Below are 19,087 nucleotides of genomic sequence, written 5' to 3'. Positions count from 1 at the left end.
ACTTTGTTATGTACCCTTTGTTGGCAATAACGGAGGCCAAATGTTTTCTGTAACTCTTCACAAGCTTTTCACACACTGTTGCTGGTATTTTGGCCCATTCCTCCATGCAGATCTCCTCTAGAGGAGTGATGTTTTGGGGCTGTCGTTGGGCAACACGGACTTTCAACTCCCTCCACAGATTTTCGATGGGGTTGAGATCTGGAGACTGGCTAGGCCACTCCAGGATCTTGAAATGCTTCTTTGATCATTGTCATGCTGAAAGACCCAGCCACGTCTCATCTTCAATGCCCTTGCTGATGGAAGGAGATTTTCACTCAAAATCTCTCGATAAATGGCCCCATTCATTCTTTCCTTTACACAGATCAGTCGTCCTGGTCCCTTTGCAGCCCCAAAGCATGATGTTTGCACCCCCATGCTTCACAGTGGGTATGGTGTTCTTCAGATGCAATTCAGTATTCTTCCTCCTCCAAATACGAGAACCTGTGTTTCTACCAAAAAGTTGTATTTTGGTTTCATCTTACCATAACACATTCTCCCAGTCCTCTTCTGGATCATCCAAATGTTCTCTAGCGAACCGCAGACGAGCCTGGACGTGTACTGGCTTCAGCAGGGGGACACGTCTGGCAGTGCAGGATCTGAGTCCCTGGCGGCGCATTGTGTGACTGATAGCAGCCTTTGTTACTGTGGTCCATGCTCTCTGTAGGTCATTCACTCGGTCCCCCCGTGTGGTTCTGGGATTTTTGCTCACTGTTCTTGTTATCATTTTGGCGCCATGGGTGAGATCTTGCATGGAGCTCCAGATTGAGGGAGATCAGCAGTGCTCTTGTATGTCTTCCATTTTCTAATAATTGCTCCCACAGTTGATTTCTTTACACCAAGCGTTTTACCTATTGCAGATTCAGTCTTCCCAGCCATGTGCAGGTCTACAATTTTGTCCCTGGTGTCCTTCAACAGCTCTTTGGTCTTGGCCATAGTGGAGTTTTGAGTGTGACTGACTGGGGTTGTGGACAGGTGTCTTTTATACCGACAATGAGTTAAAACATGTGCCATTACTACAGGTAACGAGTGGAGCCTCGTTAGACCTCGTTAGAGGACATTAGACCTCTTTGACAGCCAGAAATCTTGCTTGTTTGTAGATGACCAAATACTTATTTTCCACTCTAATTTGGAAATAAATTCTTTAAAAATCACATAATGTGATTTTCTGTTTTTTTTTTTTCCACATTCTGTCTCTCATGGTTGAGGTTTACCCATGTTGACGATAACAGGCCTCTCTAATCTTTTCAAGTAGGAGAACTTGCACAATTGGTGGTTGACTAAATACTTATTTGCCCCACTGTAAGTGTTATATATGAAACCTGTTCCACACACAAATACAACCCTTTTTGTTTTCTGGCAAAAAGTTTGGCATTCATGCTTGCAAGAAGTCAGCCTTGTGTGGTTGGAAGGTTCACTTAGTAGAAAATGACTGGATGAATTGATTGAAAATTAAAGCAACCATTTAGGGTACATTATTTGGAGGTTAAGGATTAACGGCTAGTTTTCTTAACTAAGAATGTAATGTTATTTGTATACTCTCACAGTACAGGCATCACGGTTCACTGCACACAGTCAGACGACAAATAAGTTTGAGTTAAATAAATATATAAATGAAATCCATTTCAGACTTAGTCCTCCTCCAATCCAGGGTGCGGTAGAGCTAATGCGCCTAAACAAACAACTGACAAAAAAGACAAACCAAAACAAATGAAATGCTCATTGATCACTTCTAGGAAAGTTATGGTGAATGTACAAAGCAGGAACTATCAAATGCAGTACTAATAACACTTCTCATTATGGTATTTATTTTACATTTTCAAATCTGGAAATGTTCATTTTGGCTGAAGTAATTGAAACACCATTTTTGCACCATTTCAAGAGATGCTTTTTCAGTTTTGGAACTTTTTGCAGTTTCATTTTATTTTAGACCACATATAAAAATATATTTTATGTGGGATTGTATGTTCACTGGTAATGGGTTAGAGTTAACTGTGTGTTATCCAACATTAAAAAATGTAATATCTTATTTTGATTAAAAGGTTTTCAAGGTTGCCAGCTGGTGGGTGCTACCTGACTTTAACTGTTACCTGAGTCGGTCCATACAAAAAACAGTGTGTTGTCTATTTTTCCACATAAACTGTGAATTAAAGAATGTTATGACAATAAAAACACAAATTCACGAGTTTAATGTTTTCTTCTATTCATTTTGCAGTTTAATAAGAGCTGCCTTCAGTTTTAGCCAATAGAACAAACCTACTCACAAATGCAGTGATTTAAAAAAAAGTTCGATTGAATCTGTACCGAACCATGACCCTGTACCGAAGTAGGTACCGAACCGTGACTATTGGGAATCATTGTACCCCTAGTCTTAATGTATGAATTGAAATAGAAAACAAAAAAAGCATTGCAATTGCAAAAACTGTCGAAAGGTGTTTGCACCTCAAAGCATCATCAATTAAGGAATTGAAATCAACTTTGTTCATACCATCTGCTTTCATGTTTTGTTTTTCTGAAAGCAAAATGGAAAGCTCCAGATAAAATCAGATTTGCATCACATAACAATTGAGGCAACAATAATAAAATGAAACTGATCACAATAAGTGGATATTAAAATACGAGATATGAGAGTGGGTACTGAAATGGAGGAGATGAGCGATGGGACACACTGACATGATGACGAGCAGGTCAGAGAGAATAAAGAAATGCGAATGATAGGGATATAGTAAGTTGGAGGAATGGATGGCGGACAAAAAAGAAGGTGGATGTCCTCTTGGCAGAATGTCTCTGATTGAGGTCAGTTTTCCTACCGTTTGAGACTCCACTTTAATCACCCTCTGTCTGCCTCATCACCATGGAAGGGCTGGCCTCATCACAAAGAGAACGGACATTTGAAAAAGGAAGAATTATGATGAGAGAGCGAGATTATCCAACATTTAAGGAAGAAGCGTTACGTATGCGTCTACCATTTCTTTTCCTACACAGGCAAGGTATATAGAAAAGGCTGAGGCCCACTGTATTACCAACTTGGCTTATGTGCTGAACCTTACTTGAAAATGAAATTTTCATTTAAAAAAAAAAAAAAAAATGTATTTGATTTTTAACCATTACTGTTGATATTGGGTGGCTACATTTTTTTTTTATCAATTCATATTTGTTCATGCATGTACCAACTTTGTTAAATGCATACTTACATTTACATTACATTTAAATGCACTAATAATGTCAATAACCTCAGCTCATGGTAAATGTGTTTGTCATTTGATAGAGGCTTAACTATAATGTCTACATGATGGTTATCAGTGTTTAAGTAAAGTGTGACTGTAATCTGATTACTTTCTTTCTGTAACGAGCAATCTAACGCGTTCATTTTTCTAAATCAGTAATCTGATTAAAGTTACTTTCCTTGATGCCTGACACATTATTAAATACTTTGAAGGATTCTTGTTCATTTCGTTCATTCTTGTTGTTGTTTTTTATTTTTTATTTTATTGCTTTACAACTTTTATAGACAACATTTTAATGGCTATATTTAATTTTCTTTATTTTAAAGGGGAAGTTCAGAATTTTTTTACATTAGGCTTAATCTTTGAGTTTGCCGGGGTTTAATTAGCTTCTGGAGTTGATTTGAACAAATTCTGTGCAGTTTGTCAGTTATTTGCTAGTTTCAGGGCTCCGGAGTGGCTAAGATAGCACGAGTCAATGGTGGTTGCAATCAACTCCTTCAACTAATTAAACGCCCGCTAACTTTACATTACCAATGCATAAATGCGATGACATTTTTCTGTTCTGTCATTCTTATGTGAATGCCGCAAAGGGAGAAAAATCGGTAAAACGTAACTGATGAATTACTTTTAAAGTAACTTAGTTTGATAATACATTAATCAGTAAAGTAACTAGATTACTTTTTTGAGGCGTAATCAGTAATTAAATTACTTTTTCAAGTAATCTGTGACAACACCGATAGTTATGAATGATAACAAGAAACAATATTTTTATAGACTCAAAACAAATACATAATAACTTTACAAACCATAATTTGTAACAATATGCAATCATTTTAAAAAAGGAGAATACTTGTAACTGAGACTGTCTTCACCTTACAGATTATGGGTTTTCCTTGCCCTTCTACACTAAAGAAATGTATTGGCCTGTGCAGATGCAGCGTAAAGAAGCGTCTGTCTCAAATCATCCAGTATGTGTGGATATAGGTGGGTATGCGTTGGGGTGTGTGTGTGTGTGTGTGTGTGTGTGTGTGTGTGTGTGTGCGTGTGTGTGTGTGTGTGTGTGTGTGGGTGTGTGTGTGTGTGTGTGGTGTATGTGACTGTATATTTATAACAATATTGATTTGTTTCTTGCCTTTCTGTGGATTATTGCTCCAATTTCATTATACTATTTACCAGTGGAGGAAGCTAGTCTTTCAATTAGGGGAAGCTCAAAGTGCGTCCGCCTGTGAGTTCTTTGTGACGATGGCGGGGCTCAGCAGCACTCGCTGCCTGGTAGGGAAAGAAACTAGAGTGCCAGAAGTCAAGTCTCCATACACAAGCATCATTCAGAGAAGCAGAGCGTCCGAACCAGCCAAGCCACGCCCACTCACGTAGGTGCATAGACTCAGCCATTAGCCAATGACTCGTCTTGTTTCGCTGTAGTGAAACAATGCACTCTGAACTCTGGAGACTCACCATTTCTACACTGTTTAAAGTGCCTGTGACAGCATTAAAAAAAAATCTTAAATAGCATTATTATGTGAATTAGTCATATTTTGACAAGAATCGACAATATACAACAATTTGGCACAGCGCAGATAATGAGAAATTAGTCTTTTAATCTGCCCATTAGACCCACCTGTCATTATAGTGCTCTAGCGTCCCCAGCCGATGACATCGGCAGGGTCACGATTTCATCTGATTTAGAATTCAGCCCATTGAGGGGGAAGATTCAGAACAAGGAAAATACAATAGAGAGGAGTAAAATGTCATGAATGTTTCAATCTCTATACTCCAATATTTTTACAGGATATTTTTTTTATCTTTAAGTATTTTTTCCCCAATTGCTAAATAAATGGTATGATCATGACAAATAACAGTCTTGTGCTGAATGGAATATGAAAAATTGAAAATGCATTTATTCAGTACAGGGCAAAATTACTGCATAATGGTCAAAACGGCTGACTACTTCCTCTCCCGAACGGTATTTTATGCCACTGGCATTAGTTCGGCTTTTGTCATCTCCCTGCCCCGGCATCGGAGACGGAAGAACGAGCGACTTTCTGCTGTGGCCACGGCGGGCTGGCAGTGCTCGTCGCGGGGAATGAAAGCCGAAAATCGCCCATTCACGGTGGACAAACCGGCCGATGTCGGAGCGGGGGAGGGACTGCTCGTGGCCAAGCCGAGGAAAGTGCATTCCAGGCGGGCACGTGAATAAGACCGAGTGGGCTGGATCGGCCAGCCAAACCGGCCGACGTCACAGCGGGGAGCTGCTAGTGGCCAGGTCGAGGAAAGTGCATTCTTGGCGGGCACGTAAATGGGACCGAGGGGGTGGAAGTGACCATTGTGTGTAACAAGCCGCAGGTCATCGGCCGAGTGACCTTCTCGGTGGACAAGGAGCATTGTCACCCAAAGCCACCTCCTTATTAAAATGTGTGCCATTATCCCAGTATTTGACATAATATAAAACTGGTAGCTTACTCACTTCTTAGTTGTCGGACGTGTTTTGCCCATTATCTGCGGTGAATGGGAACTTTTTGAAACCCAAAAAGGCTCACACGCCTCTCCCTGGTGCAGCAACAAAAGCCTGCAGCACGTTGGGCTGGCGTGATGCAAAAAATAAACGAAATAATCTGCAAAATCAGCTGAATCCACAGTCGTTCTGCATATTTTAGTATTGGCTGTATATTGAAGATGATTAGCCCGCTGACATCGCATTCGCATTTTTCGTCAATCCTGGAAGTCACTTATTTTCAATGCGCTTGATTCAGAAAATTGAATAAATATATCGATCACTTCCACACACGTCCAAGCTGTCCATTTCACTCAGGAGCGCACAAAACCGCGTGAAATATGAAATAAACATGCTTTTTGCTGTTATAGGCACTTTATTAAAGACTGTGAAACTGCACGAATGAATGAAAAGCAAGCCACATCGTAACGGGTGACATGAAGCTCATTCTGAACAAAAGTTCAACGCAATTGATGTACTATACCTCTATTTTGGTGACTAATCCTATGCAGAACACACGTTGTGTCACATGAGGAGGTGTTTTAGACTGGGTGTTGACAGTTTAGTGGATACGGGCAGGCAGGTGCTGGCGATTTGTGCTGCTGTGGGCTTACATCCTCTTTTAATGTGCCACTCTTTTACTTTTATCAATGACTGGTCACATTCTGTCTAGATCTTCAGAATGAACTTTTGGCAGATATACACATACATACGTACGTAAGGATGAACGGACGAACAGACAAAAAATTGTCACCCAGGCACATGAAGTGTCTTTTGCGTAATTAGATGTGACATTGTGACAAAAGTCACCATTTCTAATCTAATGGATGACTTGCAGATTTGTGATTGATTTCATGCATGGCTGTTCATGTGGACAGAAGTGGGAAACATCTTTTCTGTTTATGTGTACGAGCATGTGTCTATGCAAAATGACTGAGTGCTCCTTGTTTACTGAGGGCAATTATGACCTTTTATTCATCACGCTGAGTTACACTGAGTGCACCCTACCCTGTTTTAACCTTGAGATAGGAGTCATCAAAATAGCAGACAATCAATTGGATATAACTGTCTGGTGGCATTGAGGAAAATAGGCTTTACTTTTGGATTACTTGGAAACTGCACAATGGGAGATGGCCATTAAATTTGTTAACATAAGACTCAAGACAATCCTTTATCGTAATGAACGTGGAATGAGAGCAGAAACTGTGGACAAGAAAGTGTGTTGGATTAGATAATTGTCCAAAAGTGGGGGCTTATTCAAGGTTGTTGTAAAAATTTGGAGGAGGTTACCCATGAATATTCTTATTCATCAGTTTCATACAATGTTTCAATGTCCTCACTTACAAACAAAGGTAAAAACAGGCAGAGGGAAGGCTAAAATTATCTAGTACAGTGGTACCTCGACATACGATCGCTTCAACACACGATCTGTTCGACATCCGACGTGAAATCTCACACGCCGTTTGTTTCTACATCTGACGACATGCTCGAAATATGACGATTTATGACAGCACTGCAGTTTCTTTGTTTTAACAGAAGACGGACGGACGGCGGATTTTCTCGTGAGAGAAAACACGGGTTCCAAGGTAAGTGCAGGTGGTGAAAAAGGTGACGCTTACCATCAAAATTATGATGGAAATGATAGAAAGATATGAGCGTAGTGTGGGCATCCGTGAACTCGCTCGACAATACGGCCGTAGAATGTCTTCGATATCGACGGTCCTCCTCCGATCTCCGTTTGCCAGCCTTTATAAGTTAAGGTGATAATTATTATTGTGGTAACATTGCCATAGAAATCGCCAGCTTCATCAGGTTTCTAATCATTTATACCATCAACTTGTGCAACACAACACGCCTGCTACTGTCCACTGCAGTTTACGCCAGCAACAAAACATTAAAAGTGAAAGTAAAATCTCCACCGCATTCTCTATCTCATTGTCACGTTAGATATGCGTTGTGTTCAGGTACAGCACGCAAGAAAACGACCGCTACATTAGAACCCAATTTGTTACATTATTAAAGGAATTATTATTATTATTATTATTATCATACTGTATTATAATTCCAATTTTTATTTATAATTTATTTGTTTTGCTAAGTGTTATTGCCATTTCTAATAGTACGAGCAGTATCTATTAAGGATTTAGTGTAGGCTTTCGCGCTGTGGAATGAATACATGGAATTATAATGTATTCTAATGGGAAAATCCTGCTCGACATATGACCATTTCGACTTACAAACAAGGTCCTGGAATGAATTAACTTCGTCTGTAGAGGTACCACTGTAGTATGATCTAAATATGAAAAATGTATTCAGTCACCCCGGTAATACCATACTGTACCTATAAGCATGTTAACACCGCATGCATGTGAAAAATGAACGTAGAAGGAAGCTTTAGGACCAGTACAAAATCCACAAAGGTAAAGAGAGTACATGCAAAGCCCACACTGGAGGTTCTAACGTGAGATTGAAATAATATCTGGCCATTCTCCTAAGCCTCATAAGTATATCAAGGCAGACAAAATCAACACTTAAAACAAACCAGAATCATTTGTGAAGATAATCCAGGCATTGAAACGAAATTATTAAACTTTTACCTTTCCATATTGCCTTATTCCTGTGTGTATAAACATTATGGCATACTATAGTTGGGTAATGTACGTTTAATGAGGTCTGTTTGTTTTCAACTTGCAATTAAGCGCGTGTCATATTTACTACATCAAAGCCTATATTACTTCATTTATAACATTAACCACCAAGTTTCACCCTCTGCCCGGTATAGTAATTGTGTTTAGTGCAAATGAAGCATGCAACTACAATGAAAGAAAATATAATACTGCTCTGGCTTCAATGTACAGTGCTGCTCAAAAGTTTGTGAACCCCCTCAACATTTTGGAATTTTCTATTATTTCAACCTGATTTCCTAATCAATCAATTCAGTAGTTTTTTTTTTGTTTTTTTAACAGTTGTGTTGTCGAGACTAAATTAAAAAGAGTTTTCATCAACTGATGTAGGTGCAAAATTGAACTGTTTGGTCACAACCAAAACCGCCATGTCTGGCGAAAAGTCAACACTGCATACCACCAAAAGAACCTTCTCCCAACAGTGAAGCATGGAGGTGGGAATGTCAAGATCTGGGCTTGCTTTTCATCCTCAGGACCTGGACAACTCCACATAGTCCAGGGAATCATGAATTCTGAGGAATATTGTCAAATCCTAGAACATAACCTGACGCCATCTGTTTTGAAGTTAAAGCTTGGCAGAAGGTGGATCGTGCAACATGATAATGATCCAAAGCATTCCAGCAATACAACCAAGGAATGGCTGAAAAAGAAGAAGATTCGTGTTCTGGACTGGCCCAGTCAAAGTCCTGACCTAAATCCCATTGAAATGCTGTGGCGGGACCTGAAGCGAGCAGTTCATGCCAGACGCCCATCAAACCTCTCTCAACTGACTGCGTTCTGCAAGGAAGAATGGGCAAAAATCCCCCAAAGTAGATGTGAGAGGCTGATTAGTCACTACAGAAACCGTTTGGTTGAGGTAATCTCTGCAAAAGGAGGCGCAATATCCTATTAACTGAAGGGGTTCACATACTTTTGCACACATGATATCTGAGTTTTTCTTAAATCAACCACTTTTGTTAAAGAAAGAATGACAATATAACTATTTCTTTTGTTTCAGTCCATTATTTGGAATGTCAGTATTGTGGATTTGGGTATAACTTAACATTTAATAAGGTTATTTTAGTTTTTTTTACAAAAAATCTGACCATCGCTGTGGGGTTCACAAACTTTCGAGCAGCACTGTATACCGAGTAATGTTGCTACACTCATATGGTGCTTTGAATCGGCCACATTTTAACTACAGTGTTTGGTTGTCAATGTGTGACCTATTTTATTAGCCATGAACACTTTTGAATGGGGAAGTAATCTTTTACCCCTTTTCCACCCAAAGAATGAGCGTGCTCGTTCACTGCTGGTGCTTGTGCTTTGCTGGTCCGTTTTGCATGCTTCCCAAACCCCATTTGGCTTTCCATGTGCAAAGGATCCAAATTGGGGCCACGCCATGCGTCACCAGTGCTGCTTAGGCTTACGTCCATTCTGCTCAAGGTTTGGATTTGCTATGAATTTATGTGTCTTTACTAGCGAAATAACCCGGCCTCACGCCCCTGCGCCATCAATGAACCCGCGCCCAGCCCAACTGGCATAGTTAGCCCTTTGCTGGCTCTCGTCTGGCTCAGCAATGAGTTGGTGCTTGCTGAGCACCCGTTTTCAGGTGCTAGTGCTCGTGCTTGGGTGATCGAAACAGAACGAAACGGTGCTCACCCAAGCACGAGCACGGAACGAGCACCAGTTTCAGCTCCGTGGAATAAAGACCTCTGCAAACTAACTGACACTTTTAAATAATCGTTTTTTTTTTTTATTCTAACAATCAGATGTTCATCATCAGTTAAAATCAGGGTAACAAACAAGTCAAATAATTTATGTTACCCAGGTCGGTGAAGGAATTTACAGTAGTAGTACGAAAGGAGGGGAAGAGTCATGATGACAGAATGTGAGATCAAGGATATCTCTTTAGGGCAGTACCCTTCTGTTACGACCCATATTACTGGCCTAAATATTTAAGAGACAAGACAGGTTCAAGGGTTTCGATAATTTTATTTTACTTATACTTTTTTAGTCCTTGTCATTCAGCAGAAGATCTTGAAAGCTAAAGGAACAAGCAAAAATCCACCAATCTAATGCAATCCAAAAAGTTAAACAGAATATGGTGGCTGTGAAGTACAAAACACTAGGGCAAATAACATAAGAAGTGCAAATTTGAAAACTCAGGGCAAATAAAAAAACAAAAAGAAATAATAAAAAAAAAATTTAAAAAAAAACAACGGCAAATCATAAAACAGCAGCAAACAACAAAACATTATGACAAATCAAATGACACAATGGCAAATCAAAGAACAGAACGACAAATCCAAAACCACCTGCAAATAACTAAACAAAAACAAAAAACAAAACAAAAAAAAAATCAAAAAGCGAAAAGCGAAATTAAATTAACGGAGAGACAAAGTTCATTAATCACTGATTGGACGAGAGGGAAGAGGTACACAGATTTTAAAGACTCATTCAGTCAATGTCATGGCCTGCAAGTAGCCCAGATCTCAACCCTATTGAAAACCTGTGGTGGAAATTGAAAAAAATTGTCCACAGCAAGGCTCCAACCTGCAAGGATGATCTGGCAACTGCAATCAAAGAGAGTTGGCACCAACTTGATGAAGAATACTCATCAAGTCCATGCCTCACTGCAAGCTGTCATAAAAGCCAGAGGTGGTGCTACTAAACTAAACTTGTTTCTCATGATTCCATATTTTTTTCCTCAGAATGGAGTGATTCCATATATACAGTGCCTTGCAAAAGTATTTGGCCCCCTTGAATCTTGCAACATTTCGCCACATTTCAGGCTTCAAACATAAAGATATGAAATTTAATTTTTTTTGTCAAGAATCAACAACAAGTGGGACACAATCGTGAAGTGGAACAACATTTATTGGATAATTTAACCTTTTTTAACAAATAAAAAACTGAAAAGTGGGGCGTGCAATATTATTCGGCCCCTTTACTTTCAGTGCAGCAAACTCACTCCAGAAGTTCAGTGAGGATCTCTGAATGATCCAATGTTGTCCTAAATGACCGATGATGATAAATAGAATCCACCTGTGTGTAATCAAGTCTCCGTATAAATGCACCTGCTCTGTGATAGTCTCAGGGTTCTGTTTAAAGTGCAGAGAGCATTATGAAAACCAAGGAACACACCAGGCAGGTCCGAGATACTGTTGTGGAGAAGTTTAAAGCCGGATTTGGATACAAAACGATTTCCCAAGCTTTAAACATCTCAATGAGCACTGTGCAAGCCATCATATTGAAATGGAAGGAGCATCAGACCACTGCAAATCTACCAAGACTCGGCCGTCCTTCCAAACTTTCTTCTCAAACAAGGAGAAAACTGATCAGAGATGCAGCCAAGAGGCCCATGATCACTCTGGATGAACTGCAGAGATCTACAGCTGAGGTGGGAGAGTCTGTCCATAGGACAACAATCAGTCGTACACTGCACAAATCTGGCCTTTATGGAAGAGTGGCAAGAAGAAAGCCATTTCTCAAAGATATCCATAAAAAGTCTCGTTTAAAGTTTGCCACAAGCCACCTGGGAGACACACCAAACATGTGGAAGAAGGTGCTCTGGTCAGATGAAACCAAAATTGAACTTTTTGGCCACAATGCAAAACGATATGTTTGGCGTAAAAGCAGCACAGCTCATCACCCTGAACACACCATCCCCACTGTCAGACATGGTGGTGGCAGCATCATGGTTTGGGCCTGCTTTTCTTCAGCAGGGACAGGGAATATGGTTAAAATTGACAGGAAGATGGATGCAGCCAAATACAGGAACATTCTGGAAGAAAACCTGTTGGTATCTGCACAAGACCTGAGACTGGGACGGAGATTTATCTTCCAACAGGACAATGATCCAAAACATAAAGCCAAATCTACAATGGAATGGTTCAAAAATAAACGTATCCAGGTGTTAGAATGGCCAAGTCAAAGTCCAGACCTGAATCCAATCGAGAATCTGTGGAAAGAGCTGAAGACTGCTGTTCACAAACACTCTCCATCCAACCTCGCTGAGCTCGAGCTGTTTTGCAAGGAAGAATGGGCAAGAATGTCAGTCTCTCGATGTGCAAAACTGATAGAAACATACCCCAAGCGACTTGCAGCTGTAATTGGAGCAAAAGGTGGCGCTACAAAGTATTAACACAAGGGGGCCGAATACTTTTGCAAGGCACTGTATTTCCCTGTACTTGCTCTCTAGAAGTACTATTTACTGACCACCACAAAGTTTTTTTTTCATTTCCTTTAGTGTTTCTGAATGCTAAAGAGTTGCACTTTTGAACTAATTCATTATTTTTTCAAGCCTTTTATCTGAGTTTTTTTTCTACATAATAAAATATCTGAGTGAGTGCTCGTCCGAGACTGGGGATTCCATACTTTTTGCTTTTCTCTTGGGATTGTACATCCATAATCAAAGTCAACACTTCACTTTATTACTTTTATTATTCAATGCACAATAAAAGCAATGACTTGATCAATGCTTGTTATTGGAAACCAGTATTCTGTAAACAGAACATTTCATGCATTTAATAATACTATAATTATGTGTCACCTGTTAACCTCCGAAAATGTTCAGTCAGTACTTAATTATTTGTTTGCACATCCACACACTCACAAACAAGCAATCAGAGTTAAACTCGGTTTGAACGGGTTGTTGTCGAAGGCGCTGAAAATTAAGCTCTTCTTCTGGCATTGGCTGTGTTGCTGGGGCTTTCGCTGGTCATGGTGATGAAGTGGCAAGCTGTGGGGGTGTGTGGGCCTGTGTGTTTGTGTTAATGCTGAGTTGAACACCCGCAAACACTTCTGCCCTATGAATAATCACTCAAAGGGGGACTTCTGCTTTTTATAACTTGAAGGAGTATTGAGGGGGACTTATGCAGGATTTAAACACTTCCAACCTTCTTCTGTAAATATATAGCCAATCTTATTTCTTATGTGCCTTGATGGCACTTCATTTCACCTGTTTAAAAGGTACACTAGTTAAAGACATCTGTTGGAAAGTGATAAAGACTAGGTGTCCTCCGTCTTCTTGACCCAACACATCCCCTTCCTACCAAATCATCCGCCCCACTCAATCATTCTGAATGGGAATCACTCATATGTTTGACAGCAAATGAGGATAAATGGCAGACCTGGACTGTCAATTTACTTCCTCATGGCCACCCAAAATTTGAAGGTAGTGGGAATAAGGAAGTAAAAGGATGTGAATAATGTATTAGGCCAGTAAAAATGGGTAAAAACAGTTTGGGAAGAATAATGGAGATAGAAAAATGAGTGACAGATTGAGCCAAAATAAGAAAGCTTGAAACAAGGTGGAAGAGCTGCAGACATGCACGGAAGGGGAAAAAAAGGCAATCATAAAGAAAAAAAAAAGGTGTGAAATAGAGATGAGAGTGAATTGGATGTGGAGAAAGAATGTGAGATTTGGCCAAGGTGGGCTCACTGAGCTTTTTTGTGTATCAAATCCAGGAAAATAAAATATATATGTTCGGGATGAAAAAAATTCCAAAAAGCGACAACTGTGAACAACATATGAAAGCACATCCCAGATGTTTCCTTTGTTTATGTGTGTGTGAGGATCTTTTATTGTTTGTAATATCTTAACCTTTCCAGTGGGCTTATAATTTTAGTTAAAATACATTGCTTTTTTTAATGTTCATGCATAATATTACCAGTGCATGCATCCCTTGAAAATGTGCATGTTTTTGTTGCACTGCACTGTCTGTACTTTATCTGCCTCTCTGTATTTGTGTGAACACTCACCTCGTTGTGGGAGTAAATCACAACAACAAATATGATTATGAACAGCCTAAAATTTTAGTTATTTTAGAGTATTCATTTACAAAATATACTAGATACACGTACATCATATGAATAGATGGAACACCTAACTATATGTTCTTTTCAAAAATAATAATATTGTGGTTATTACTGAAAACGTAAAGATTTAAAGAGCTGCTTAGTAATTTAACATCTACAATTATTGTCCATCACTGCTGTGGTGGAAAAATAGGCATCTTATATTTTTACCATCTCATATGGTATAAATAAATAATAAAAAAGAAGAAAACCATCATAATTTATATATCTCAGACAACATCAATCTAAAACCATCAATATAGTATGAAGTAAAGGTCAAGCTGATGCAGGTAACATATATACCAAATTAATTATCCAGCAGGAGTTTATTATTCACAGTACATCTTTTGAACTCAAAAGCAATGGAATCTCAAGTGTTACAAAAATAATGTGTAAAGATAATTCATGCTCCAGTTAACATCGACATGGCCCACAGCTGTAACTCAATTTGACAGGGAGAAATCTTGCGATGTGTTTATTTTTGTGCTAAAATACAGTTAAAGTGTGGATGACAAGGTGGCAAGAGTTCAAATTAAGGGGAAAATGTATTACAATAACAGACACAATAGCAAACACATTGCATTCATTTCTTTATTTTATTTTCCTAGAAGCTCGCCAGTGACTTTACTCTTTTCTCAGGCAATTACTTTTAATTGGGAAACCTTTTTATTAGTTGAAAATTATTATTATTATTATTATTTTAATAAAGAAATGGAAATGGTTGGTAGACAAGGACACACACTTATATCCATCAGAATTTAAATATCTGGTACGATTTGATATAGGGGAATATGAATAAATACAGTAAGTTCTCGCTAAACAAATAAGGCATGATGCATGCAAACTTTGAATGTCAAAATGTATAGTACAGTGATACTTCTACATTAGAGGAGTTTAAAAAAAATTGATTATTAGATGCATCGCGATTCGACGCACGACGATTCGATTACAATCCATAAAGGTTAAAAAACAATGATTTTCTCTCATAACTTTATGACAGCCGCTCGAAGCGGAATGAAATTCAAGACACGTCTGCCTTCTGGAAACCATTAACGGACGCACGCACAACGTTGTGATGGATGCTGCCGGTTACTGAGAGAGAGATTTACTCCTTTTTAAAAGACTAGAAAATAAATTTGTGTATGAGACAGGCAGGCACAGAGCTCCTTGTCTTTCAGATGTCCAGCAGTAGATTTAAGGCATTTCAATTCAAAAATGTCCTGAGTGTGTTGCTAAGACCCGTGTGCATCTATAAGAGGTGAGGACACGAGCCCTCTTTTACCGTTTAGCCTTTATTGTTGTTGTTTTTGAGATGTTAATAGCTAGCGCTAAGCTAATTAGCTAATTCGCTAACGTGTATTTCATATGCAGAACATGTAAAACCATGATGAAGTACAGCGGTAACACTACAAACATGTCAAATAGTACAGAAATCTGTGAAAACAAAGCATACTGGTTAAAAGAAGTCTTATTTCTAAAGAAACTTGTTTCCAGAAAAAGTGGAATTTTTCCCCCTGTGTAAATTTTATTGTATTGTTGAGAGAAAAAAGTACTCCCTTTAAAATGGTTGTTGTTTTTGCACTTTCTTGTAAAAAAAAAAATATATATATATATATAATTTAAAAAAAAAAAAAACAGCTTAAGTGCAGCTTTTTGTTGTGTGGGCATGTTTCCATTGCTCCTTTTGAATCATTAGGACATTTTAAATAAATACTGGACATAAATTTGTTGGGCTACTTTATTAATTAGAAATGTACGATGCATCGATAATCGCGATAACCGTGATCATCGTCAATACCATGATCATTGATCAATAATCGAATCGTTGCACCCTGAATCTTTTTTTTTTTTTTAATTTTTTTTTTTTTTTTTAAACCTGTTGCACCCTGAATCTTAATGGAATCGAATCGTGGGGTGCCTAAGATGGCACACCACTACTCTACATATGAATTTAATGCATTCCGGGACCTGGCTGGTTGTATGTCAAGTGGGATTTTCCTATACGAGTACATTATAACTTCATTTATTCATTTCACACCGTGTGACTGACGAGATAGTGAGAGAGGTACGAAAACTTTTTACTTTCTCATCCCATCTGGGACATTTTCATATGCCTTCCAAGATTTGATACATAGCTGGAGCTTACAATTTCTAACACAGTTTAAACAGCTATGACATATTTATTCAATATTCGTACTATTTAACAATAGAATTTCACAGACGTGTGTTAAGTAGGGTTTTAAAGTAAAGCTACTGACAATTGTCATTAAATGCTTAAATGTTGAGATTAAAATGAGACGATGCAAAGCATATGTTGTTTTGTAACATGTTTTGTTAAATTGGTCGATATGTGTCACAATGCATCTGGTAAAGATTGAGGAACAGTATATGCTGTTCTAGGTGTGAATATGCTGATTATACCCAGAAAAGATTTTCACGTCCCCATTAAAATTTGGAGTACTTGACAGTCCTAAAATGGTGGAGGACGACAACCACACTTTAAAAAACATATTTGAATGTTTAGGTTGTCGAAGTGCACGGAGTATTTTTATACAGAAGTGCAAGCACATTTACCTCCAAGAGCAGATCATGTTAAATTTGCTTAAAGGATATTCAAAATATTGCATCGCAAACTAACCCACGTCACCACCATACCCATGTAACAGTAACAAAATCCCGTCAAGTGGGCTTTTGAAGAACAGCAGAAAAACAATTAACGGTACCCGATTAATGATCGAAATCTAAAAGATCTTACTTTTAACAAAACGATCCACATCTTACTTCTATAAAGTTAGTCTACACCAGGGGTGGGCAAACCGGTCCTCGAGGGCCGCAGTGGGTCCTGGTCTTTGTTCCAACTGACCCAGCATAGATAGTATAACCAATGAGGTTTCAGCAGAAATGAGAAGCACCTGAATGCAATCGACTGACTGCACTTGTAAAACAGCAGATTGGTGAAAATGTGTCCTCTTAATGGGTTGCAACAAAAACCCACACCCACTGCGGCCCTTTGTGGGATAGTTTGCCCACCCCTGGTCTACACACACATTTAGACAGACAGACACACACGGACACACACAAACAGCTGGAGGTGGTAAGAGTGTTTGGCTCAAGGTTGCCTCAACAGTCGCCTGGGGGGCAAACTAGCATCGCTCAAAAATGTGTTGATATGCTTCCATTTTGTTTACAGTAATGTAGTAGTTGAGTAATAACCCTCTGGCTCTGAAATACAAATTCTTACATACAGTATTACTGCCCTAAACCAAAACCTAAAGACCAAAATGTGAAAATGGAGACTAGTTTCTGGAGCCAATCAATTTGATTTCTATAGGCATCACCTCTTGAATTCAGTAGTGAAAGTCATGGCCGTCAAGGCCTTCGGTACTGGCTGAAGTTGAATTATTCAGAAACACTGAGTTGAATCACATTAATGCATTTTCTATTAACTTCATTGAATTGCTATTGTCATGGGTGTCCAGCTATATGTCCTGTCCTGTCCTGTCATGTCATGTCATTTTTTTTTTTCGTCCAATCAGGTTTCAGCTTTAATGTTTTGCTATGTGAATGTAACTTGCCCAGGCCCCCAATCCTCTAAGTGCCTTGACATACAAAGTAAAACCATGGCTCTTTTTTAAGCAGTCATATTTCAAATTCACCTTGCAAAGCGAGCAGCAAGGTTCACGTTGATGTCTGTATTGTCTCATCCACTAAGTTGTTGGGCTAAATAGACTTGTATTTGTTCTCCTCTCTTGGTTAATGAAAATATACACACCAAAGTCTTATTCAAAGGGTCAGTCAGCAGGTGTGCTGGCTGGTTTGTTCCAACCCAGAAAAAAATTGATACAATACTGCCCCTGAGAGTGTTACAAATAGCTTTGACCAGGAGCAAAGTTGAGACGATGAATTTTTTTTATTCATACATAAGAATGCATAGAATTTCTGTGACATACAATACATTCTTTTAAAAGTGTTCACTATGTAATTAGATTAGTGGTTCTTAACTCATTTGCTCCCAAAAAAGTATAAATACGTTCTATTTTTAATTGCTTCAGTGTCCCAAAAACTTATTTATACGTCTTTTTCTTTTTTTTTTTTTTTGACAAAAGGCATCTATAGGTTCCGATCTATCTAAGATACTATGCACAAAGCTCAAAACCCATTTTAAAGCAATAAAACTGGCCACTGGAGGTCAGTAACGCATTTGGTAAGAACTCATCTCAGGCCAAGAAAGGAAGTGAAGAAAAATAGTCAGGAAACGGAAGTTGGAGGGATCTTGTGAAGACGCGTGAGAATTTGAGAACAATTTGGAGAACGATCGGGAAAAAAAAGGCAAATGACACTGGAGGAGTGTTTTGAAAAGAAAACGAAAACATCGTCAAAGAAGGATTTTAAAAAATCTATCTTGATGAGACAGACGGTGACGTCCACAACAGCGTCAGGTTCCACACGCGTTCTGCGGAGCTCACGTTGCGTCACTCTTTAGCCCGAGGTTGAAACCAACGATGAAGATGATGAAAAAAGTGAGACCGATATTGATCCAGACTCATCAGATTACTTGGAGCCATGTCATTCAATCGGGAGCAGCCGAGAGCCTTCTCTGTTGTTATGTGCGCAAATAGTTCAACAGTTCAATAGTTTAGTTATGTGTGAATAAATTGTTACTTTGCGATCAAAAGCTCTGTCTTGTTGTTTGTTATTTTGTAGAACGAAAATATTATTCAGATGTTTGGAATGTCACATAAGCGAAAAAATAGCTTGTTAAAGTCAAAGAGATTCGCTGCTCAGCCTTCAAAGCATACAGACGCACT

The sequence above is a fragment of the Corythoichthys intestinalis genome, chromosome 6 (genome assembly GCF_030265065.1).
Source record: "Corythoichthys intestinalis isolate RoL2023-P3 chromosome 6, ASM3026506v1, whole genome shotgun sequence".
NCBI classification, from domain to species: domain Eukaryota; kingdom Metazoa; phylum Chordata; class Actinopteri; order Syngnathiformes; family Syngnathidae; genus Corythoichthys; species Corythoichthys intestinalis.
The sequence above is the reverse complement of the archived record's forward strand: the minus strand, read 5'-3'. Positions refer to the sequence as shown.